The sequence below is a fragment of the Hyla sarda genome, chromosome 1, assembly GCF_029499605.1.
Source record: "Hyla sarda isolate aHylSar1 chromosome 1, aHylSar1.hap1, whole genome shotgun sequence".
NCBI classification, from domain to species: domain Eukaryota; kingdom Metazoa; phylum Chordata; class Amphibia; order Anura; family Hylidae; genus Hyla; species Hyla sarda.
In genome coordinates, this window is record NC_079189.1 from 545311116 (window position 1) to 545338640 (window position 27525).

General features: G+C 39.8%; 1 protein-coding gene and 1 long non-coding RNA gene across 5 annotated transcripts in view; one reads left to right on the forward strand and one right to left on the reverse strand.

The window, feature by feature from the left end:
• Nucleotides 1–27525, forward strand: part of MAST4 (microtubule associated serine/threonine kinase family member 4) — a 632006-nt gene that overhangs the window by 11337 nt on the left and 593144 nt on the right. The gene's annotated exons all lie outside the window — the stretch shown is intronic.
• On the reverse strand, nucleotides 4430–21845 carry LOC130292545 (uncharacterized). Its single transcript, XR_008848154.1, has 3 exons — nucleotides 21705–21845; nucleotides 18752–18900; nucleotides 4430–4759 (listed from the first exon to the last, which is right to left on the reverse strand). It is a non-coding gene; the product is annotated as an uncharacterized LOC130292545 (long non-coding RNA).

Consider the following 27525-nt stretch of genomic DNA (forward strand, 5'->3'; position numbering starts at 1 on the left):
TCAAGAGGTGCTTCCTCCTGGCAATAACAGGTAGGAGAATTGCAAGTGCTCTCTGCCTTTCCTCCTTATGCCAAGATATTAGAGGGCAGAGTAGTAATGAGGACTTTACCGTCTTTTCTGCCAAAAGTGGTCTCGGTTTCAGATTCTTCCCTCCTTTTTGCGATGAGCCGAGACATGAAGGTGAAGTCAAGTTCCATAACCTTGATGTCAGAAGATGCCTTATAAAGTATCTGGACTCTACTAAGGACCTTCATTCTAAGATAATCTTTTAGTTCAATTTTCTGTCCTTAATAGAGGCAAGACTACTTCTAAACCATCTATTAGTACATGGATCAGGGCATCAATTACTTTAGCCTATACTACAAAGAATCACCTTCCTTTTTTTCAGCTCACTCTACCAGAGCAGTGGCTTCTTCCTGGGCAGAGTCTTTGGACCTAATCTGTAGGGCAGCTTCATGGTTCTCAAAACATACTTTTTTTTTAAACACTATAGGTTACAGTTAAATCCTGTTTCTGATCTTTCCTTTGGACGTAAAGTCCTTCAGGCAGTAGTCCCGCCCTGATTGGTTACTATTCTAAGTTTCCAAGGGTGCTGTCATGAGTGATTAGTTTAATTATTCTAAGAGAATGAAGTGACCAAAAAGATTTGGACTTTGGTGTTTTTGTTTTTATTTTTTTTACGTGTACTATCTCCTTGTTTGCTCCATAGATGCTATGTAAACCCTAAAGGACGCAGGGTTTTTCCATTTTTGCACTTTCGTTTTTTCCTCCTTACTTTTTAAAAATCATAACCCTTTCAATTCTGCACCTAAAAATCCATGTGATAACTTATTGTTTGCGCTACCAATTCTACTTTTGTAATGACATCAGTCATTTTACCCAAAAATCTACGACAAAAAAATCCCTGTGTGACAAAATTGAAGAAAAATCACCATTTTGTAAGTTTCGGGGGCTTCCGTTTCTACGCAGTACATTTTTCTGTAAGAATGACTCTCTTTATTCTGTAGGTACATACGATTAAAATGATACCCTACTTATATAGGTTTGATTTTGTCTTCATAAAAAATCATAACTACATGCACAAAATCTGAAGTTTTTAGTGGTACCATTTTTGTCTTGATCGGACTTTTTGATCGCTTTCTATCTAAAAAGTGACCAAAAATACGCTATTGGGGACTTTGGAATTTTTTTGCGCATACGCCATTGACCGTGCAGTTTAATTATATATTTTTATAGTTCGGACATTTACGCACGTGGCGATACCACATATGTTTATTTTTATTATGGTTACATATTTTTATATGGAATTTGAGAAAAGGGGGGTGATTTAAACTTTAAGGAAGGGGTTAATGTGTTTTTAAACTTTTATTTTTAACTTTTTATTTTTACACTTTTTTTAGTCCCTTAGGGGACTTTACGGAGGAATCATTAGATTCCTCATACAGATCAATGTCGTTTCATAAAACCTGCCAGGCTTTATCATTCAGAGCGCAGGAGACGGCAATGAAGGAGAGGTAAGCCCTTCGGCTACCTTTGACAGAGGGTTTAACTAAAGGGCATTAACTAAAGGGTTAATGGCCGGCCGCGGCAATCACCGCATGTCTGCTATTAACGCTGGCCCTCAGCTACAGGAATCATCTGGGGGCCACGCGGTATTACACGGGCTCGAGTCGGGAGCCCGCATCATACACCGCTTGCCGTCTCGGGATGTTTTGACAGGTGTGTCCCATCCTAAGGTAAAGAAGATTTAGAAATAGAGAAAGTCTTTTATGCTTTAATAAAAAAAAAAAAATTATGTGCGCTGTTAAGTTTAAGTACACAGTGGTTGCACTTGACCTTATTAGCAAAAAATCTAAATCCAAATGTTTTGGCAGGACTATTTAAGAATCTAATCTGTATAGTGGGCCTCCAGACTCTTCAAAAAATCTTGCTGGGTGGAGAGAAAGAGAGAGCATGTTGAATTTCATTTGCCTAATCTCTTTGCCTCTGCCCCTCCATTCAGGACACATGCACACTTGACTGACTGTGTCAGCAGAAGAAATGTCTGGCCAACAGCTACAACATGCCTATGGGTACTTTTTGCAGGCTGGAGTTTCACAGTGACTTTGGCCGTGTGACAGCAAATCAAATCTAAGTTTTGTGACCAAAAGTTTTGTGACTTTAAAACATCTGAGACTTGGTTGTAGAAAAAAAAAACAAAGCCAAAGAAGCCACAAGCAGGTCAGACACATGATTACATTGAGGTCAATGGTGGTAAAGTTGTGTGCGATATGCGATCAAGGATGACTTTATTGCAACTGTAGTGCTGTAGTAGCGCTATGTCACACTGCATTTACTAACACACGCAACATTGCAATCTTTGTATTGTACAACCAAAAGTTCCTGTGTAGCCCCAGCCTTAGATGTATGAATACTGTTACCTCTTAGATTATCACAATTCATTTAGGGAAAAAAAGTGTGAATGAAGAATAGAAGTGCCAAACAGGTTCTGTGCATTTATTTTTATATTATTCTTTATTTTTTGTTAATTCTGTATGTAAAGTTTTTTTGTCCTGTGTGGTTCATATTTTCTTAGGAAATACTGCAAAGGTTTTCCATGTGCAATGCCCTGGACCCAAAGGCCCTAGAAGAATAAATAATAATAAATGATGGTTGATCTAAGCATCTTCAAGGCATCGGAAGCAATTTTCAAGCTTTGCTACCTGGCACTTGTGTTTGGCTATCTCTGAGGAAAATAGTTGCATTTTACCTGACAAATCCTTCCCATAGCATACTGTGGTGTCCCGGTACCGTATTACATACATTACCTTGTGGTGAGGTCCCCAAAGTCAGAGTCCCTAGGAACAGTGGGGGTCCTCTTCCTTAGTTAACCCCTCGTCACCCCTCAGTTAGCTATAATTAAAGGGGTATTCCAGGCCAAAACTTTTTTTTTTATATATATATCAACTGGCTCCGAAAAATTAAACAGATTTGTAAATTACTTCTATTAAAAAATCTTAATCCTTCCAATAGTTATTAGCTTCTGAAGTTGAGTTGTTGTTCTCTAACTGCTCTCTGATGACTCGCGTCCCGGGATGGGACATCATCATTGAGCAGTTAGACAGAAAACTTCAGAAGCTAATAACTATAGGAAGGATTAAGATATTTTAATAGAAGTAATTTACAAATCTGTTTAACTTTCCGGAGCCATTTGATATATTAAAAAGGTTTTGCCTGGATAACCCCTTTAATGTAAATATAAATGTAAAGATGTATATTTAATATACTTACCTTGTTTGCGTCGCAGGACCTGCAGGTCATGTGACCGAGTTGCAGAACTCTATGGTTTTTGCTAAAGGACCTTTGGTGGTTTTGGACATGTGATCACCCACAATCCAATGTAACGGTGAGTGACAGCTGATTGGACCAATCCAAAACTGCTCAGCCCCTGCCCATATAAGGGAGCTGCAGCCATTTTGTCTCTTGTTCCTGCGCTGCCAAGCAAGCAGCATCATTGCTCTTGGGTTGCTGATTCTGGACGAGGTAGAACCTCCGCAGCTTACAAGACAAATTACTAGGCCTAAGCCTGCGCTAGAGACGGATGGTTCATACAATTCCCTGCTATCTCCGGAAGATCTCTGGACCTAATAAAACCCCTAAATCCGGCGTATCTATGCTAATACAATCCTCTAAAGCTAAAGAGAACTTTCCGGTCCTAAGCATCTGTCAATCACTGCTGTGCTGTTTGAATAGACTCTGTTATCTGAACTGTTACCGTCATTGCAAATACAGAAAATCTTCAGTAAAGATTCCGCAAGTTTTAAGTTCAGCACTGCTGTGGACAATCTATTTATTTCACACTCACCTATCGCTCTTGGGAAGGGTGGCGATAGGCCCAGCATCAATAAAGTTTTAACCCTCACCCTGGCGTCACAAGTGACAAGGGTTAACAGCACCCTTTATAATACTGAACAGACACACCCCAACTACCCTACACCCCCACAAGGCTTTATTCCCCAAGTTTACCACAATACCTTTTATACACACCCCTTTTTACCCATTGGAAGAAGCCATTGGGCTGAAACCAGCTTCCACAATTGGTCTTCATTTTATTGGTGAGGTGTTAGAACCTCTCTGAAAGCCCCAACTTACGGCCTACTACCCATGTTATTTTACAGCATAGCATGTCAGATTGTTGGAAAAAGTAAAGAGGAATGAGATTTCTGTCAGGTCCCTTATCTGCATTTTAGATTCTACTTTTTCTATCTGAACCTACTGGTGTTCCTGCCATCTAAGGCTTGAATAAACCCATAATAATCTTCATAGACAGATCCTGGTGACAGGCAAATTTGTCTGCGGGAGAAATAAAGCTTATTAGCGATGATGGAAGTAGATCATCCATGATATTCTCTATTTTTATTAAGGCAAATATTATTATCAAGTCTTTTCCATAAATGAACCTGTGTCTTTCGATTAGTGACCCATCCATCAGAAGGACACTGCACTAACACCATGCTGGATTGAGTTTACTTTGGCTTTATTTCTTCATGTTCTGATGTCTGTCTTCATTTCTGTAACGTGAAATATCCTCATATTGCCAATGATAATTTTCCGCCTCATGATTGCCTCACCTCAGAAATCTGCTCTCTCCATGCACAGTAAATGAAGCCTCTAATTTGTAAGAACATCCAGAATAGAAGTAGATCTGACTTCCTCTGCTCGTACCGCACTGAAAATTGGCTTTTTCTGCGTTGCCCCACTTGAACCTTCTTAAATTAAGCTGATGGAAATAAAAAAAATTATAAATTAAAACCATTACCATTATTTACAAAATTTGGAAATCACTTTGTATTGCCATGGGTCGTGAAATCATGGCAAATCTTACTTTTAGGCTGTAGCTTTACCTTTCACTGTTAAATTAGGCTAGCCATACACACTAGAAAAGGAGTTATCCACTATAATCCACTATTTTGCCTTCGTGACACACATCAGCCACCCCACTCATTGGAACACACCCAAGCTCCCTTCAATGCAGTAGACCAATGTTTTCTGACCAGGGTACCTCCTGCTGCCACGCTGCAACCTGGGAAAACCTGAGACACTCATTTTGTATGTTAAAAATAAATGTAGGGGCAAAAATCACAGAAGAGTTGAGAGACAACCATGAAACATAGGTACATAAACTATATTATGAACTATACTAACTTTACAGCCCCCGTGGCATAGCCATATTAAAAAAAAAAAAAAAAAAAATCGCGGAAAACCCCTTTAATGTAGGCCAAGTGGCTGACAAGCTAAGGTGTATGGCGGCCCAACTGCAGTTCTAGAAGAAAGGGTAGTTGATTTACAACATGCTTAAAGGGATTATCCACCGTAAGGGGATTTAACCCCTTAAGGACATAGGGCATATCCATAACTACAACTCCCAGCTTGCACAATCAGCTAAAGTGCATGCTGCGAGTTGTAGTGGTGCATCCGGTGGTTGCATAACTACAACTCCCAGCATGCCCGTTGGCTGTCGGTGACTGCTGAGAGTTGTAGTTTTGCAACAGCTGAAGGCACACTGAGTTAAGTAGCAAACCAGTGTGTCTCCAGCTGTTGCATAACTACAATCCCCAGCCAATGTAGTATGCCTCCGGCTGTTGCATAACTACAAGACCCAGCATGCCCTTCCGCTGTCCGTACATGCTGGTGGTTGTAGCTTTTGCAACAGCTGAAGGCACACTGGTTGCAAAACACTGAGTTTGTTACCAAACTCGGTGTTTCACAACCTGTGTGTCTCCAGCTGTTGCAAAACTACAACTTCCAGCATGCACTGATAGACCATACATGCTGGGAGTTGTAGTTTTGCAACAGCTGGATGTATCCACCCCCCCTAATGTGAACGTACAGGGTACACTCACATGGGCGGAGGATTACAGTAAGTATCCGGCTGCAAGTTTGAGCTGCGGCAAATTTTCTGCCGCTGCTCAAACTGCCAGCGAGAAACTACTGTGAACCCCCGCCCGTGTGACTGTGCCCTAAAAACACTACACTACACTAACACAAAATAAAATAAAAAGTAAAAAACACTACATATACACACACCCCTATGAAAATGAAAAACGTCTGGTACGCCACTGTTTCCAGAACGGAGCCTCCAGCTGTTGCAAAACAACTACTCCCAGTATTGCCAGATAGCCACTGACTGTCTAGGCATGCTGGGAGTTTTACAACAGCTGGAGGCCCCCTGTTTGGGAATCACTGGCGTAGAATACCCTTATGTCCACCCCTATGCAAGTCCCTAATTTAGGCCTCAAATGCGCATGGCGCTCTCACTTTGGAGCCCTGTCGTATTTCAAGGCAACAGTTTAGGGCCACGTATGGGGTATCGCCGTACTCGGGAGAAATTGGGCTTCAAATTTTGGGGGGTATTTTCTGCTATTACCCTTTTTAAAAATGTAAAATTTTTGGGAAAACAAGCATTTTAGGTAAAAAAAAATATATTTTTTTCACATATGCAAAAGTTGTGAAACCCCTGTGGGGTATTAAGGTTCACATTACCCCTTGTTACGTTCCCTGAGGGGTCTAGTTTCCAAAATGGTATGCCATGTGTTTTTTTTTTTTTTTTTTGCTGTTCTGGCACCATAGGGGCTTCCTAAATGCGGCATGCCCCCAGAGCAAAATTTGCTTTCAAAAAGGCGACAACGTGGACCAAGGATGACCAGTATTTCTTCACTTATGCCCATAGCATTATCCAACAGGGAAAACTGCTCAGTACAGGTATTACAATACTGTTGGTCTGGCCATGAGGAGACAAAATATGAATTTTTGCTATCTGGAGTACCTTTTTAATCCTTTTTAATCCTCTAGCCACTGCTAGACTATATCAGTGACGCTTTAGGGCATATTCAAACGCTGCATATTTGCTGCAGATTTTGAATTCCATCATGCCATCAATTTTTGTTTTTCAAAATTATTTCCTAATTTAAATCCACAAATTGACCCGCGTAAGTCAGACTGGAAGGAAACAATACTAAGTAAAGATAAGCAAAACTATTCACCCTTTCCCACCCTGTGATGCACAGTAAAATAATTGGTGGGAATAAATTACTACGAAATAATGCATATTTAGGTCATGCAGCGTTAACTGTCTAAGAAGCTGTGCTCACTCTATAGATGGTGAGGAGAAATAGCTCCTATCAGCAGAGAGGACGCACCGCTAATGCTGGACAGTGGCGATCATGCAGATGCCAGCCTTAGCCTTATAGATCTCTTTTTAAAGGGCTAAGTTTCCCTTTTTTTTTTTGTTTCCACTTGTTTTTTTTTTCTGCCAGTTTTTTGGAAAACTGCCACTGCAGTTTTTGAGCCAAAGTCAGAAGTGGATCCATAAGGGAGGAGAAGTAGAAGTCCTTCCTTTATATGTCCTATTGCTTTTGAATACACTTCGGGCTTTGGCTCAAAAATTGCAGTGGCAGTTTTCCAAAAAACTGGCAGAAAAAAAAACACAAGTGGAAACTTAGCCTAAAGGTGCGTTCACACGGCCGTCTGTCCCCGTTAAATTTTTTCCCCCATTTAGGTTCCGTTGTTGCTGCTTGTAAACTGATTAGAAACGGTTGTAAAATAATCCTATTGATGTCAATGGGATTTTTATACAATCCTTTCACATCTGTTTGCACCCGTCTGCGCTCATTTCCATTTTATTTTATTTTATTTTCTTTACAGGAGAAAAGACGGTGCATGCAATATTTTTTTTTTCTCTCCCATCAAAAAAAACGCATACAGAAAATTTAACATTGAAGTCTGTGGATATATATATATATATATATATATATATATATATATATATATATATATATATATTTTTATTTATTTATTTTTTTTAAACTATTGCACTCCATTTTTTTTATATATTTATATTATATAAAAAAAAATTTTTATTAATAGGAAATGATATCTCCATTGGAAAGTGACCATTTGGCAAAGCTGAAAAGTGCACAAATTATGCCATCCAAATTAATATTATTATTTTTTTAGGTTTTCCAGCTCATGATATTGTTGGAGCATTGCAGCTGGGTGTCGGTGCCTTTAGATTTTTTTTGTCGTTTCCACACTTTATTGCACCTATTAGAGATTATTCTTTTTATGACATATATGGCCATAGACCTACTGTTAATACGTTTGTCATACTGGATATTAAATGGTTATTTCCGATTATGGATAACTGAGCCACAAGACAAGGAGATATATGCAGAACAGGTGCAGTTCTTAACCCCTTAACGACCACGGACGTAAATGTGCTAGCAGCAGCCGGGGACCCGCCGGAAATGGCCTACATCCGCGATCGCGCGGATGTCCACCATTAACCCCTCAGATGCCGTGATCAATACAGATCAAGGCATCTGCGGCAGTGCGGTACTTTGAATGGATGATCGGATCTCTCGCAGCGCTGCCGCGGCGATCCGATCATCCGGCATGGCGGACGGAGGTCCCCTGACCTGGCTCTGGCCGTCTCCCGGGGTCTTCTGCTCTGGTCTGAGATCGAGCAGACCAAAGCAGAAGATCATCGATAATACTGATCGATGCTATGTCCTATGCATAGCACTGAACAGTATTAGCAATCAAATGATTGCTATAGACAGTCCCCTATGGGGACATAAAAAGTGTAAAAAAGTGAAAAATCCCCTTCCCCGATAAAAATTAAAATTGTCAGTTTTTCCCATTTTACCCCCAAAAAGCGTAATTTTTTTTTTTTATAAACATATTTGGTATCGCCACGTGCGTAAAATGTCCGAACTATCAAAATATAATGATAATCCCTTAAGGACGAATGGTTTTTCCGTTTTTTTGCATTTTTTCCTCATCACCTTCTAAAAATCATAACGCTTTAAATTTTGCACATAAAATGCCATATGATGGCTTATTTTTTGCGCCACCAATTCTACTTTGCAGTGACATTGGTCATTTTACCCACGGCGATACGGGAAAAAAAATTAATTGTGCGACAAAATAGAAGAAAATGTCATTTTGTAAATTTTGGGGGCTTCTGTATCTACGCAGTGCATTTTTGGGTAAAAATGACACCTTATCTTTATTCTGTAGGTCCATACGGTTAAAATGATACCCTACTTATATAGGTTGGATATTGTTGTACTTCGGAAAAAAAATCATAACTACATGCAGGAAAATTTATATGTAAAAAATACTCATCTTCTAACCCCTATAACTTTTTTATTTGTCCGCGCACGGGCCGGTACAAATTTTGTGCGCCGTGAAGTTTTTATCGGTACCATTTTTGTATTGATCGGACTTTTTGATTGCTTTTTATTCATTTTTTTCATGATATAAAAAGTGACCAAAAATATGCTATTTTGGACTTTGGAATTTTTTTGTGCATACGCCATTGACCGTGCGATTTAATGAACGATATATTTTTATAGTTCGGACATTTTTGCACACGGCCATGCCACATATGTTTATTTTTATCTACAGTTTATTTATTTTTATTTTTTTTATGGGAAAAGGGGGGTGATTCAAACTTTTATTAGAGAAGGGGTTAAATGACCTTTAACTTTTTAATTTTTTTTCACTTTTCTTTTTTTTTTTTTTTCAGTGCTATAGCTCCCTGCACACACTGATCTCTTATGCTGATCCCTGCAAAGCACTGCACACACTGATCTCTTATGCTGATCCCTGCAAAGCCATAGCTTTGCATGGATCAGCGAGATAGGGGCTCGATTCCTCAAGCCTGTAGCTCACTCTTGGAGCAATCAAACCCCGATTGGACGTGGCGGAGACAGGTAAGGGGACCTCCGCTCACGTCCTAGCTGATCGGGACATCGCGATTTTATCGCGATGTCCCGATCAGCCCAACTGAGCTGCTGGGAAGCATTTACTTTCACTTTCTGAAGTGTTAATAGCGCGCGGCACAACGACCGGTGCCGCGTGCGCTATGAATAGCAGCCGGGACCGACCCGTTGTGATGCGGGGTCACGGTGTGACCCCGTTTTAAACACCAGGCATAGGGCGTACAGTTAAGCCTTACGTCCTTAAGAGGTTAATGATCCCGTACAGTGAATGGCGTAAACGTAAAAAATAAAGTCCAAAAATGCAGCTTTTTTTGTCACATTTTATTTTAAAATTATCAAAGTTTTATATATGCAAATGTGGTATCGATAAAAAGTACAGATGACGGCGCAAAAAATTAGCCCTCATACCGCCCTATATACGGAAAAATGAAAAAGTTATAGGTGGTCAAAATAGGGCGATTTTAGATTACTGATTTTGTACAAAAAGTTTTAGATTTATATTTTTGTACCACTTAAAAAGTATCTAGCCATGGGTATCAATTTAATCGTATTGACCCACGTATTAAAGAACACATCCTTTTTACCGTTAAATGTATAGTGTGAAAACCAAACCCTCCAAAATTCGCAAAATTGTGGTTTTAATTTAAAATTTCCTCCCTAAAAAAAATAAAAAATAAAAATAAAAAGGGTTCGCCATACATTTTATGGTAAAATGAGAGGTTTCATTACAAGGTACAATTGGTCATGCAAAAAAAACAAGCCATTTATATGGGTCTGTAGATGGAAATATGAAAGAGTTATGGATTTTAGAAGGCGAGGAGGAAAAAATGAAAACGCAAAAATAAAATTCCAATGGGCTTGGTCCTTTAAGGGGTTAATAGAATTCTGTTTTTTGTGAGAAGCTTTCTTCCTTTGGTTAGTTTTGTGTGTTCCATCAGATCAGTACCTAAACAATCTTATTTAACACAGTCCTGTTGTATAATCTACTAATCACTAGCCGCCCATCACACGCCGAACGATTCGCGCATTGGGAAAGCTGCATTGTTATAACCTGAATGGCATTGTATGTGTAATAAATAAAATGAGACAGGTCCATTATCTTGGTAATCTTTGTATGCTAATAACAGTTCTGTGGATGATATTGTGCTTGAGTGTTTACCTGTGATGAGCATCGGTCTATATGACAACCAGAAAGCCTGATCAATCACAGATGCCACAAGGGGAGTAAGAGGCTATATAAAGGCTAGGGGCCTTGATAAATGACCAAGACTAACAGATCATCTGATGTACTGATCGTGGATTGGCACCTGTATGCATCTTTGCTATATTGTGTTGTTTTTTTTTTTTTTGTTTTTTTTTAACACTGGCTAGAGATACCTACATAGTGTGAACTTGAATTACCAAATGGTGTTTTGTTTTTTCCCAGCATGTTGCTGCCAACAAGGTGTTACGTGGGCCACATTTCATAAGCTAAATGCACCAGAATTCTGGCTTAAGTTGTGATGTTGGCGTGAAGTAAACAAGACTAGGTATAAGCAAGTGTCACATCTTTCAAGATGTGCCAAAGCTATTTCTTAGCGTGCACCACTAATACATTTGGCGTTGCTTCTTTGTGTCAGGTCAACTTTTATAAAGTTCAAAGAATGACCAGGACCAATGGGGCTGCTCGATTCTAGCCATGAGGCAGGATACATCAGCATATGCACATTGGGGGGTGTCTGACATAAATTATTATTAAGAGCTCATATGAGCTCCCAGTACTGTTGGCATTTGTTTACATGAGGAAAAAACTAAGGAGGTCAAGAGGGCACTTAGCTGGTTACGTTTGGCATGTCAAACATAGAGCTTTAATGTAATGTGAATGGGACCCTAAATTGTTACATTAACGGGATCTAAAGTGATAGGAGGTGCTCCACCCCAAGTGCAGTTGTGCACATACATTGGAGTGGAGGTCCTGCACTTGTGGACCACAATATGGTTTCACTCCTGTGGTAAATGTAAACAATGACATTAGCTAACCCTCAAAACTGATGTAAAATTGAGACATTAGCCAGTATATCCTTATATGAAGGACATACCTGAGCCCGCACACCACGCCAAGGTTTGTGTCTGGTCAGATAAACAAAGCCAGGAACTGAATTACAGCAGCATTAGGTCCGACTTGCAGTCTGCTCCCCAGTCACCTCCAGTGTGGGCTAAGCCACATACAATGGGAGGGGGGGGAGACAGGCTACAAGCCCCACCCTGGTTGGTTCATGTATAGCCGGCCTCACAGGGGAAACCTTAATGCTACCCAATAAGATGAAAGGGTGCATTATTATAAGCCTTGAAAGAATGTGGCCATAGCAGGCAAATCTCAACCCCCAGTGCAGTTGTGCACCTTCGCTGGGGTGGAGGTCCTGCACTTGTGATCCGTTGCTATGGGCGATCCCCAGCATAATATGCATACAAAGGAGGATGCCTGCAGACAGGTCACAAGTACCACAGTGGCATCCTACACCAGATAAACGTGTATGTGGATGCCTAGTCATGACTAACTTTAAACAATTACATTAACGTGATCTAAATTGATAGGAGGTGCTCTACCCCAAGTGCAGTTGTGACACTAAATTGTCCATTGTCCTATTCTTCCTTTTTTTTTTTTTTTTTTTAACAATAAGTCAACTTTTTGTTATAAGCAGTCTAGACATTGGGTGCAATAAAGATGACGAACAGTTTGTGTTTTAGTTTGATATACTGACAATGTTTAACAATGTTAAAGAGGTGCCAGAAAACTATATGAAACATACCTTTTTATTAGTATTGATGAAGAAAATGATTTTTTTCCTAGCTCAAGTGTCACGGAGGCGGGGCTGACCTTACATGCTGGATTTGGAGAGAGAGCTCACCACCCTGTATGTTGTTCAACCCAGACTGGGAGGGGGAGGCATTAGCTGAGCATGCTGTAGCGTTTAAGTAGCTTTTCCCCACCTTCTTAACACTTGAGCCCTGAGAGAAAATCATAACTTTGTAAGTTGTAGTAAACACATCAATAAATCAGTGTTGATATTGTTGGCCTCTAACCTATCTGACAATGTCTGCAGCTTGCATCATAAATATGAGCTGACAGATTCCCTATAAGTAAATCTTATAGACAGCAGTAATATGTAATACACCCTGCATGGAGCGTGATTATATAAGTAGTACACCTGCCTGTACACAGGATGGCTTTTTTTGCTTTTTTATTTATTAATTTTTTTAAATTATCCATCTGCTCTTGGCTGTAGCTGTCAATAAGAAATGCTCTTGTTCCACTTGAATGTGAGCTATATGACTGTATCTCTCTATATTGAAGATGGGATCTTCTGCTGGAAAACCGGCAATTAGAAGCAGCCAGACTGTCCTCCCCTGGGCTTCTGTTACGGAAGTCAGAAAGCTGATATTTATGAGTTTCTCTGTAAGGTTGCTGAATTGGCATTATATGAGATGTTTGATATCCCGGATTGTTTGATCTAACATGAGTTAAATGTATAGTGTGAACATTACTATTGCTAAATCTTGAGTGTAAGATGAAATGATGTCTGCATATGGGAAGAGGATTTGTGCAGCTGTGATCCTAGGCAAATGCCTTTCGTCATCAAAAGGAAATAAATCAGTCATTTGTGTATTGTACTATACAACGTTTCCCCATTAGGAGACGTGGTCAACCATGCCTTGTATCGACAATGATCTACAATAAAGACTGTAAAATTATTTACAATTTATTTTTTTTTTTTATATAAGTAAAGTCATTACTTGTACCTCCCTGGCCCTAACACTCCTCTTGCCTATGTCTGAACACTGGTGTATTCTAACATGCCAGAAGGGCCTTAGGGTGCAAACATGCACAGTCACACAGGTACAACTACAACCGCTACTGCCCTTCAAATGGCTATACCTCTGAAATTAGTATATTTTTATTTGTAGAACCTAAACATTGGGTGCCTTTGAAAAGTAGATAGATCATAAATGAGTCAGTACAAGGACATTCTAGGGCTATATGTTTTCATCAATGAAGCCTTGTGTCAATGACAACCTCTCATGTGCTTTTGGAGTCTAATTTCCATTGGACAAGTAAAGCGCTAATTCTACAAGGTCTTTTCCTCAATATTCTGGACCACATGTGGTTCTTTTGATTGCATATAATTGTTGTATTTTTATGCTTAAATGCATACAGATGTAGTAGTGAACTAACTTTTGGTATATACACATTTGTCGTGCCTATGTTTTAGGGTGACTGGCTCATAAGGTTTGTTTTATTTTGTTGTCCCTTTTGTCTGTAGAAGATACTTACCGGAGTCTTCTGTAGCTTTTACAAGCGTAATATGTAATTAAATTGTTTACTGTAATGGCCAGTTCACACTGTGGACATGCAGCAAGAAATATCCTACCTGAATTTTTACAGTGGATCTTTGTGCATTCAAATTTGGTTCTTGTGGCAAGATGTAGACAATTGTCCCATAGACAATATTATTTAGTCCCGAGAACATCTGAACTCCCGTTGAGATCGATGGGAGGCTACTGCAAGCAGATTCCACTTAAAAAAATTCTGGAATGTAACAGTAGTGTGAACAGGGCTTTTGTGTTCTCATCTCATTGGTAAAGCTGGTCATAGTCCTAACATGGCTGTAGGAGGAACAACAAATGGCTTTCCAAATGCCTGGGGCCTTTTTCTAGAAATGTCAGTCTGTTTGAGTCAGGTCATGCCCCAAATTGGTAACACCCAGTTGGCTATTTAGTCATACATTCCTTGTAAGAATAAGAGGAACAGCACAACACAGATCTGTTAGAAAACATGTTCATGGATTACTAGTTTCTGGGGAATGCAGATATTTTTAATAAAACAGGTCAGAAGAAACCACCAGTTTTCTTTAAGCTTTACTAAATGGGCATGTTATCCCTTAAGCAAGAAAAAAAAATGAATGGCTGACCAAAACCTTAGTGTACCTGTTATTAACAAAAATGCTTAATATAATGTAGAAACCATTATATGTGTATTTGCAATATACATTGGTTAAAAATTTCTATTTTCTGGTGAAAAAAAGGCGGTCCCTGCAGCTATTACCTGTGTGTCTCTATGAGGAGTCCAAATACCGGAAGTGAGGGCAGGACAAGTAGGGCTCTGTGCCTCGGGGCACAGAGCCCTGCTTGTCCTCGGGGCACAGAGCCCTGCTTGTCCTCGGGGCACAGAGCCCTGCTAGTCCACCGACATTTCCTGTATTTGGTCTTGTCACAGAGACACACATGCAATAGCTGCAGGGACAAAAATTTGACACATTATTTAACCAATGTTTATTACAAATATACATATAATTACTACATTATATAAAAAGCTTTTGTTAATAAAAGGTGCAATTTAAGTGTCCTTTATCGGGAGTGTTTATGCTGGTAAAAATACATCTCTTTCACTACCTCTTCATCCAAATTCAGAATGAAGCAATCAAAAATCTTGCAATTTTTGTCAGGATCCATCAATCGGTATGTAGCCGTGATGAGCTATATGAAAACAATGAGAATCTGGTTGTCTTTGACAGTACCGTAGTTAAAGGGGTACTCCCGTGGAAAACTTTTTTTTTTTTTTTTTTTTTTTTTTTTTTTATTATTTATTTTAAATCAACTGGTGCCAGAAAGTTAAACAGATTTTGTAAATTACTTCTATTGAAAAATCTTAATCCTTCTAGTACTTATTAGCTGCTGAATTCTACAGAGGAAATTCTTTTCTTTTTGGAACACAGTGCTCTCTGCTGACATCATGACCACAGTGTTCTCTGCTGACATCTCTGTCCATTTTAGGAACTGTCCAGAGCAGCATATGTTTGCTATGGGGATTTTCTTCTACTCTGGACAGTTCTTAAAATGGACAGAGATGTCAGTAGAGAGCACTGTGGTCATGATGTCAACAGAGAGCTGTGTTCCAAAAAGAAAACCATTTCCTCTGTAGTATTCAGCAGCTAATAAGTACTAGAAGGATTAAGATTTTTTAATAGAAGTAATTTATAATTTATAAATCTGTTTAACTTTCTGGCGCCAGTTGATTTAAAAATAAATAAATAAAGAATTCCACCGGAGTACCCCTTTTAAAGGCTATGGATTCTACACAGCATGCCTGGTTGAGTAATTATTGTTTAGGTTTTGGACATTATGTGCTTGTATGGCTTTTAATAAAAGATCTATTGGTGGCCAGGATACTTGACTAACCGTGCTTGCCTGAGGACAGTTTTTGACCCTAGTAGTGGACATGGTACTGTATGAATAAATTTTAGGGCCCAGTTTGATTCTATTTTAGTAGCCAGACTATAAGGAATCCCTGTATGCTTAGCCATGCCAAACAACCAGCACCAAATGTCTAGGCTGAACAGCTCCCATGCTTCTGGAAATTGTCAAGGTCCGTTTTACATCGCAGATATGTTGGGGTATTAGCTCTATTAAAAGTTAACATTTAATTAGATATTCATAAAATAAGTTGTCCTCCAACACAAAATAGTGCACAAGTAAAGTTCAATACTTGGGCCACTACGATGTCCATATAAAAGTTGGGTAGACACCCGTGCAAATAAGACCACAAAATTTAACCCTCGCCAAAATATAAGCATGAATTCCTGCTTCATGAAGCATAAATATTCCAATTTGTCCCAACATTTTTCCCTCTTAGCTAGGTAATATACAATGACAGGGTTCATCAGGGAACCTCCAGTTGCAGGATAACAAAGTGCAAGGATATGGCTGCGGCAATAAATTAATTGCGCAAATGGATGATAAAGAGAACCTGATCTGCAAGGGGACCACTCACTCAGATCCTGAGATAAGGGCTTTACAGTTAAAAAGGATCTTTTGGATGTAGTCTTTTCAAGGTATCTGCCTTGAGCAGAGGTTCCTCTCTTTAGGCTAGGTTTCTACACAGGTTTTTCTCTAGCTTTTTTATTAAATTTTTTTTTAAACTGCCATTGCAGTTTTTGAGCCAAAGCTTGAAGTGTATTCAAATGGAATGGGAAATATAAAGAAAGGATGTATATTTTTCATTCCTGCTGGATCCCATTTCTGACTTTGGCTCAAAAACTGCAGTTGCGGTGTTCCAAAAAAGCCAGAGAAAAACCTCTGGCTTTAGTGTGAAAACCTAGCTTTAGTGTGAAATCCTTATCTCAGGATCTGAGTGAGTGCTTATATGAGTAGTTTGGTGAAGGTTACATTTTTGGGCCTTTTTTGCTTGGCAGTCTACCCAACTATTGGAAGTCGTAGTGGCCTATTTTGTGTTGGAGGCAACTTATTTTATGTATATCTAATTAATTATTATAAAAAAAAATTTATAGATTATTTTTATTAACTATTACAATTATATCACAAGAAACCAGAGAACACTTCCCCCTAAACCCCACCCACCACCCCAGTAGGAAGTGGAGAGAAACACACACACACACACACACACACACACACACACTCTAAGACATCTAATCCCCAATTCAAAGGATCGGGAATAAGATGTCTGTAAGAGAAAGAAAGAAAGGGGGGCTCTATTGACAGCAAAAGTCACAATTACAGCACAAAAAGAAAAGAGAGAGCTGCAAAAAGATGCACACCCAATCAGTAATGCATACTTATACAAAAGTCTTTGAGTACAAAAAAACACAAATATGAATAAAGTAAGACAGCATGGACATTTAAAAACAATTAAAATACTGAAACATAGAGCAAAATCACAACCAGCTTTCTCTTTTCTTTTTGTGCTGGATAAGATGTCTGATCACTGCCGCTGGGGACCTCCGCAATCTGTCATGCAGCACCCACCTGTGTGAGCTGCATGCCAGCGCTGGAGACTCCACCCCCAATAACTAATGTCACTGCAAAGTAGAATTGGTTGCGCAAAAATAAGCCATAATATGGATTTTTAGGTGGAAAGTTGAAAGGATTATGATTTTTAAAAGGTAAGGAGGCAAAAACTGAAAAAGCTGAGTCCTTATGGGGTTAATAGAGCTCATACCCTAACATTTCTGTAACGTATTTGCTTACTAAGCTCAACCACTTTATCCTTATACTCTGTGATAGCAAGGTCCATTTTACCCTATATGTGACCCATTACTTACCAGACAGGGCACTGAGCATATGCTGTTAGACTGAATTATATTACGTCATTTAACCTCTTATTGCTCATGCCACAATGTCCTACTTGCTAAGACTGTGGCATATTTAATTAATAATAGAATGCTTGGTATTCTGCCTGCTGACTCATTGTTATCGTTCCATAAAGTAATACAAAGTAATCAGCAGATGTAAAACACACCTAAGTGTGATCATTACTGAGTAGCTCACGTTCCACAAATAGACTTCTTTAGGAAAGACTCAGGCAAATGTGTTTTATTAAACGATGTGTCTTTTATTGTTAAGTGAATGGTTTTAGTTCTGCATGGGTAAAAAGCCTACTCAAGCATTTGTGTTCTGCACATTCAATTCTCGAGAGCCTCTGTGATTTGGTGCCCGACTAAACAGATGGCAGGCATTTAGTTCAAAATTGTTGCCGTAAACATAACTTTTTTGCCCTCTGCTGTAGTTAATGTGTGATCCAGCTGCGCTGCTATTGTTTTATTGGAAGTTTTCTATGCCTCTGCAGGCTTACTTTCTCTGTAGCACTTCATATAAGCAAGGTGCTTGGGAGAAATGTCACCTATAAACTTAATTACAGATAAACTTGGAGAAGCATGCTGACACTGTATAAATTTACAGCAGTTAAGTAAGCACTGAGAAGCTGAGAGTCTGGAGGCACTGGAGCTATCAAGACTGCGCTGAGCCTTCGGAGGGGGTGGTGTACATGTGTCAGAATTTCCACAGTATATTTTTGTGCCAAAGTATAGTCATGTACAATTAAGTCTTGTTACCTGTTATTAATTTATATGATCATATGCGCACATAAACAATGCTGGAAAGTGATCAAAGACATCAAATTCATCATCCGATAACTGCAAATCAGACATTACCATCACTGGGGAGGTCTTCCGGCCCACTCTTTTCAGAGTTGTTTTTATCTGCCGTTTTAGGTCCTGGCACAGCTTCTCGTTGACAGTTAACTCAGAATTGTGACTAGACCGTTCCAACAAAACCTATGGATATGCAAAGTAGCTCTCGTCTAGAAGGAAAAGAGTGTGTTACCTATTGGAAACAGCATCCCTGCAAGTCAACACATAACCCGTTTGAGCCTCGAAACACAAGTGTGGATTATTAGCCAAGTTATGTTCACACTAAGGGTCTATTCACACGGCGGTATTTCCGCTAGCTGAAATTAGCTTCAAATTAAAGCCCAAAGACTTCTATGAGATTCTGCACTGCCATTCACACTTCTGAATTTCCGCTAGTGGAATTCAGCAAGCAGAAATTCAGAAGTGCAGAATCCTATAGAAGTCTATTGGCTTTAATTTTAGGCCAAATTCCGCAGTGTGAATATACCCTAAGGGGATTCAGTGTGGAATTTCCTTGCTGAATCTCCACAAGAAAATTGTCCGTTTGCTGCAGACAAAAGCACTAGCTCATTGAAAAATGAACTTCTCTGGCAGATTTTGCCAAAAAATTTAACCTGTTCAAGCTTCTGGTGGAATCCACTCATTCATCGGAAACTTGACTGCAGAACTTCCCTCTTGTGAACCAAGCAGCAGAATCAAATTGAGATCAATGGGAGGCTGCTGCAAGCGGGCATCCCCAAGGAAATTCTGTGCACAATCTCCATTGTTTTAACAGGGCCTAACGGTACTCTTACCCAGTGCAATATTGCTGCACTTGTTGCAATTTTGAAGCCAAATCCATAATGGATAATCATACATTTAGAAAATATAAAGAGCAGTGTTACGGAGGGCATTTTTGCATAGCGTATAAGACTCTTCATGTCTTTTGGTGCTCTCCCTAAGGAGAAACACTACCCCTTGGGTTCCAAAACCTATTGACTGATGATCAGACATTCTATTTAAATTTTCTGATGAACGATTTATGCTTCTGTCCATAATAGCAAGTCACCTATACAGCACAGCACCCTCAACTTGCTTCCATGTTGGTATATGTTGGATATAATGGAATGTTTCACTTTTGACTCTCTAGTTCACAGAATATTGTGGAAAGACTTGGGTGAGATTAAAATGTACCTGTTGTTAACAAAAAACCTTTTATATAATGTAGATAACACCATTATATGTATATTTGTAATATACATTGGTTAAAAATGTGGATATTCTTGTCCCTACAGCTATTGTCTGTGTCTCTGAGGAGACCAAATACAGAAAGTGTGGGTGGACGAGCGGGGCTCTGTGCACTGAGGCTCTGTGACATGCTCCCGACTCACACAGCAGGATGATTGACAAGCCAGAAGCCTGCACAGAACCCTGCTAGTCCTGCCCTTAATTCCTGTATTTGGTGTCCTCATAGAGACACATGGGCAGCAGCATTTTTTCACCCCAAAATAAAAAAAAAATATTTTTTAATCAATGTATATTACAAATATACATTTAATGGTATTATCTACATTATATAAAAAAATTCTTAACAAAAGGTACACCTTAAGGTAAGAGTGGAACAGTTGCCCAAAGCAACCAATCAGATTTCTTTATTTTTGAAAAATAAAAGCTTAAAGGGGTAGTCCAGTGGTGAAAAACTATAAAAAGGATAGGGGCTAAGTTTGAGATCGCGGGGGGGTCCGACCGCTGGGGCCCCCTGCGATCTCTCTGTACGGGGCCCCGGCTCTCCGCCGAGATAGCGGGTGTCGACCCCCGCACAAGGCGGCAGCCGACACGCCCCCTCAATACATCTCAATGGCAGAGCCGGAGATTGCCGAAGGCAGCGCTTCGGCTCTGCCATAGAGTTGTATTGAGGGGGCGTGTCTGCCGCCGCCTCGTGCGGAGGTCGACACGCCCCCTTCCCGCGGGCTGTCGGGGCTCCGTACAGGAGATCGCAGGGGGCCCCAGCAGTCGGACCCCCCGCGATCTGCAACTTATCCCCTATCCTTAGGATAGGGGATAAGTTGCTCACCACTGAGTCACCACTGGACTACTCCTTTTAAAGGGGTATTCCGGTGGAAAACTTTATTTTATTTTAATTAAAAAAATGTTTTTAAATCAACTGGTGCCCGAAAGTTGAAGATTTGTAAATTACTTCTATAAAAAAAATCTTAATCCTTCCAGTACTTTTTTAGCTGCTGAATACTACAGAAGAAATTCCTTTCTTTTTGGAACACAGAGCTCTCTGCTGACATCACAAGCACAGTGCTCTCTGCTGACATCATGACCGCAGTGCTCTCTGCTGACATCTCTGTCAATTTTAAGAAATGTCCAGATTAGGAGAAAATCCCCATAGCAAAAATGCTGCTCTTGACAGTTCCTAAAATGGACAGAGATGTCAGCAGAGAGCACTGTGCTCATGATATCAGCAGAGAGCACTGTGTTCCAAAAAGAAAAAAGAATTTCCTCTGTAATATTCAGCAGCTAATAAGTACTGAAAGGATTAAGATTTTTCAATAGAAGTCATTTACAAATCGGTTTAACTTTCTGGCACCAGATGGTTTAAAAAAAATAAAAAAATAAAGTTTTCCACTGCTCCACAGTTCCTTTATAGAAATGTTGAAAAATGTACCACTTAGTTGCCCTCAAACATCTCAAGCAAATATAAGTAACTTTTTATATATCTTATGAGAGGATAATGCCTATTTTTCTACTTATATATGACTTCCCCATCTCCTTTAATGATCATTTAAGGGTGCGTTCACACGTACAGGATCTGCTGCTTATTTTTGCAGCATATTTTGTGCAGCTGATTTTGCTACCCATCAACTTCAGTTGGTAGCAAAATTGGCTGCACAAAATATGCAGCAGGTCCTGTATGTGTGAACGTACCCTTAATCAGAGTTCTCAGACGCTGCAGGTAGTGCATCTATCTATCTTATTGCTGGCTTACCTTCAGAAGGACCAGCAGGACATTATGCAGCTGTAATATAGTTACTTGGATCCAGCACTGGAGTGAGCTTGCAAAACACCTGAGGACTCCCCTAGGGACTGTGGCCAGCGCCAATGGAATCACTACACGGCTGTCCCTATGAATGGCAATGTGTTCTGCCTGAAAAATGATAGATCATTCTTTCGCTGGCGGAATCTTAGAGGTGTAAAACTCCATCTCTAAAATTCCGTAGTGTGTACTGTGCACTAGAATCCCATTGACATCAATACAATTCTGCTGCATTGGAATTTGTAGGCGGAATTCCACACTGAAATTCCACAGTGTAAACCTTGCCTTAGTGCAGTAAAACTTATCCCCCTGTGCCCTAGCTCTCCCTAGGCAGGGAGCATGTGGACCCTGGCATGAAGTGGCTACCAACAAGTCCCCTCCATGTATCTCTATGAGAGAGTAGGAGAGACCAGAATGATGTATCCCCATCTCTCCCAAATGGATACATGAATAAATGGTGTTGGCCACCGCTTTGTGCGGGTGTCCCCACACTCCCTTCGTGGGTAGAGCTGGGGTGCAGGGCTGGAGATCACGGGGATTCCCAGTGGTCGGACCGCTGTGATTAGACCCATATCCTTTCGATAGGGGAAAAGTTTTACTGCATCACAGTACTCCATTATACTAAGCTATGTTTACACTGAGGAAATTCCAAGGTAAATCTTCTCACAGAATTTACTTAGTGGATCCAATCAAGTCCCATAGATTTTTGCATTCTTTCCGCAAAATCAAATTCCGTGTCAGATGCTCCACTATGGAACATACAACGTGTGAACTGAGCTGCTGCATCCTATCAATGGGAGGCTGCTGAAAGTAGAATCCACACAGAATTTCCTCTTGCAGATGTTTGCCTGTGTCCTATTAGTAGTTTTTTAATCCTTTCAACATTACTTTCTCATTTTCTTCTGAATATGTGTTAGGGTGCAGTTTGGTGAGGGTTAAACCCTTGATACAGTAAGATAATAAATTACTTCTGCTTATATTATGTCAGGAAGGAAAAGGTTTAAAAGGGTATTCCAGGCAAAAAAGTTTTTTTTTATATATCAACTGGCTCCGGAAAGTTAAACAGTTTTGTAAATTACTTCTATTAAAAAATCTTAATCCTTCCAATAGTTATTAGCTTCTGAAATTTTCTGTCTAACTGCTCAATGATGATGTCACGTCCCGGGAGCTCTGCATGATAAGAGAATATCCCCATAGGAACTGCACAGCTCCCGGGACGTGAGTCATCAGAAAGCAGTTAGACAGAAAAAAAAAACAACTCAACTTCAGAAGCTAATAACTATTGCAAGGATTAAGATTTTTTTAATAGAAGTAATTTACAAATCTGTTTAACTTTCCGGAACCAGTTGATATACAAAAATTTTTTTTTGCCTGGAATACCCCTTTAATGTCAGATATCTTGAGGCTGAAGAAATCTTGACTTCTGCACTCAATCGTTATTTGTTTTTTTTTCCCAGGAAGATTACTGACATCTCTCTCAGACAGAGGATCAAATCTTTCTTGGCTCAGCATTCCATCCCAAATGTTCTCATGATTGCCTGCATGTTAGGAAGATAATCTTAAAACAAATGAAATTAGATACGTAGTGTACTTATTCACATTACAAAAATCTGGTAGCATCTGATATTGGAATAGAAGACTGGAATCTTTGCTGCCCTTTACCTGCAGTGATGCGGCTTCCTGTCCTATGTTTATATCTGGTGGTGGTAGTTGCACCTGAAAGATTGGGCAGGTGTAGAGATGGCTATCTAAAGCTTGGGGGTGTGGGGTTGTATCAACTTTTTTTTTTTGTTTTTGTTCTTTTACAATGCTTTTGTAGGAATAATATGCAAATGTGCTCCTCTTCAGAAGGAAGAAAGTTATTTCATTCTATGCCAGTCTTTTTCTAAAAGGAAGAGCCACCCATCCATAGACATCGGTTTAGGTGCTTTTTTAGAAAAGTGACTTAAAGGGGTACTCCCGTGGAAACCTTTTTTTTTTTTTTTTAAATCAACTGGTGCCAGAAAGATTTGTAAATTACTTCTATTAAAAAAATCTTACTCCTTCCAGTACTTATTAGCTGCTGAATACTACAGAGGAAATTCTTTTCTTTTTGGAACATGGAGCTCTGTGCTGACATCATGACCACACTCTGTCCATTTTAAGAACTGTCCGGAGTAGAAGAAAATCCCCATAGCAAACATATTGTGCTCTGGACAGTTCCTAAAATGGACAGAGATGTCAGCAGAGAGCACTGTGTTCAAAAAAGAAAACCATTTCCTCTGTAGTATACAGACCCTAAAAAGTACTGGAAAGATTTTTTTTTAATAGAAGTAATTTTCAAATCTGTTTAACTTTCCATGGGAGTACCCCTTTAAAGTGATCATGCAGTTCAATCACTTACTGCTTTCTCTACCAATTATGCTAGGTTCACATCATGTTTTTGCTATACTATATTCCCCCCCCCCCCCTCCCCAAAAAAAAAAAAAATGACAAAACTGTATACAAAATTGGATGTTATAAGAACCATGTGGTCAAAGAGTCATTACACAAAAAGTCATTAAACAGCCACCTGCGGGAGACTGTGGGCGGATGTGGTGACCCCGTGTGAGTGCTGTTACTACTCCTATCATGGAATAGTCTGTTCCACATTGGGAGGAGTAGTATAGGGGATAAAGGGACCGATAGCAACAGGTCTCACTCCTGAGACCTGCTGCGATCCTAACTTTTAAACCTGTGAAGTGGGAGCCATGCAGCTTTGCTCCCTAGCCAGCTGGTGATGTGGGAAATAGCAAATCTCTGCACTGTAACTTCATATTTCCCATCGGGAGCCCTGATTGGTGGTGAGGCCCAGTGTGATTGGTCCCTTAGCCCCTGTACAGTCACTCTGTACTACTACTCTCAATATGGAACAGACTCTGTTCTATGATGAAAGTAGTAGTACAAGTGCTTCCGCAGAGTTGCAACAGCTGCCCGCAGACTCCCACAGCAAGGGGGGGGGGGGGGGGGGGGGTACTAGTATTCCCATCATGGAACAAAGTACTGCAGCATTAAGGCATGGCTTCTGCATCTCCTTGGATTGACAACCAAACTTTACCATGGTTTTGTGTATGGGAAAAAAATGCACAAAACCATACTTGTAAAAAAAAAAACTTACACAACAGGACACGTCTAGTTGTGTATGTTTTTCTATGATAGGTCAATGAAAACCGTATACAGCAACCTTATAACAAAAACATGATGTGAATCCACCTTTACCCCCATACATGTTTGTATGGTCCAAATGTTTGTTCTAAATAAGAAGGGGGAGTAAACTACCAGATGACCGTTCTGGAGGTGGCTTTTCGCCCTGAACTTGTCACAGGATATCTGGAAGGCCTCCATACACATTAGACTGTTGTCATGTCTTGCCCAAATTTGCCTGGCCTAATGTGTAGGAGAGCCTTTATATGTAGACTGGGGGAGTGCCAATGGTGCTAGACACAATCAGCTGCAATTTTTGATGTTCCCTCTTAAATTATTGTGCCCATCGTCTTTTATGTAAAGCTTGGGGAGGGGCCTACTGACTAACTCTGAAGAGATCAATGGTACATGTGGACTTTTAACCCCTTAAGGACGCAGCCCATTTGGGCCTTAAGGACGCAGACAATTTTATTTTAACGTTTTTGATTGTTCCTCCTCGCCTTCAAAAAATCATAACTCTTTTATATTTTCATCCACAGACTAGTATGAGGGCTTGTTTTTTGCGCAACCAGTTGTCCGTTGTAATGCCATCACTCACTTTACCATAAAATGTATGGCGCAACCAAAAAAATACTATTTGTGTGGGGAAATTAAAAAGAAAACCGCAATTTTGCTAATTTTGGAAGATTTCGTTTTCACGCTGTACAATTTACAGTAAAAATGACGTGTTATTTATTCTTTGGGTCAATATGATTAAAATGATACCCATGATAACCTACTTTTCTATTACTGTTGCGCTTAAAAAAAGAAAATCACAAACTTTTTAACCAAATGAGTACGTTTAAAATCCCCCTATTTTGAAGACCCATAACTTTTTCATTTTTCCGTATAAGCGGTGGTATGAGGGCTCATTTTTTTGCACCGTGATCTGTACTTTTTATTGATACCATATTTGCTTATATAAAACTTTTAATACATTTTTTATAAAGTTATAAAAAAGCAGCTATTTTGGACTTTTTTTTTTTACGTTCACCGTACGGTATCATTAACATTTTAGTTTAATATTTCAGATATTTAAGCATGCGGCGATACCAAATATGTATATGAAATATTTTTTTAACACTGGGGGTGAAATAGGAAAAATGGGACAATTTACGTTTTTATTGGGGGAGGGGGTTTCTCAATTTTTTTTTTTACTTTTACACTTTAATAGTCCCCATAGGGGACTATTTATAGCAATCATTCGATTGCTAATCCTGTTCAGTGCTATCGGTCATCTTCTGCTCTGGTCTGCGGGAAGGCAGATCAGAGCAGAAGACTCCTGGAAGGCAGCGGAGGCAGGTGAGGGGACCTCCGTCTGCCGTGCTGGATGATCGGATTGCTGCGGGCGATGCGATCATCCATTTAAGTGACCGTGATGCTGCAGATGCCGTGATCTGTATTGATCACGGCATCTGAGGGGTTAATGGCGTCCATCTGCGGGATCGCGGGTGTCCGCCATTACCGGCGGGTCCCTGGCTGCGATCAACAGCCGAGACCTGCCGCGCATGATCCGGGCATCGCTCCGATGCCCGCGGTTATACTTAGGACGTAAATGTACGTCCTGGTGCGTTAAGTACCACATCACCAGGACGTACATTTACGTCCTTCGTCGTTAAGGGGTTAAATGGACACTGTCAGAATCAAAAACTCTTTTATAGGTTGTACATCTTGGCAAAATATTAAATATTTATAGCGAATATACTTCATAAAATGGTTTTATCTCCTTTTTATAGAAATCATGGCTTATTAAAAATAAATCATTAGCAGTATCCATACCATCCAGAACATAATGCTGTCATAATGCATCATCTATGTCCCAGCTAAAGCACAGGCTGATACAAAGTTCAGTAAGTGAGGGCGAGACTAGCACTCCTCAGTGCACACTTCTGTCCTGTCTATCAGACTGCAACGTGAGAGGAGGGGTTACAGAAAAGCCTATGATTGGATGAAGACACCCAGCACAGAAGACTCAGGGCAGAAGTTAATGCATGGTGAGTGAGGACAGACTCAGTGCTTGCCTCAAGACATTTACCCCTTCATGAGAAGTGGATGTCAAAATAAGTAAGCAGCAGAACAGAGGGATGTGTAAGCCAAACACAGAAGCTAGATATGTAAAAAGACTTGTAAAGCATCTGCATGACCCAGTGAGTAACATATATAAGCATTATTATTATTATTTTTTTCTGTGATATTAAAGGTTTGCTTTAAGGCAATACTCCATTGGTAAAAAAGTATGCAAATGTGCCCTCCTCCAGAAGAACACTTATACTAGCCAATCAGAATCTCCCCAAGGACATACAGTCAATAACAAAATCTAAATATTGGCTACACAGTGTAGTCTTCAATTATTTTTGAAGAACTAAAATGGGACAAACATGACCAGCTTGTAATGGCTCCTATTTTTCATGTTTGATGCTGTGATAATTTCTGTAATTATTCTACAGTGCAGTAAAAGTTAAAATCTTAGTTGCACCAATAGGAGACATGAAAGAATGTCAGACTGGTTTTACATGGCAGCCTCCTTTTTTATTGAAAAACCATAGACCAATGGTATTTATACATTGTGCCT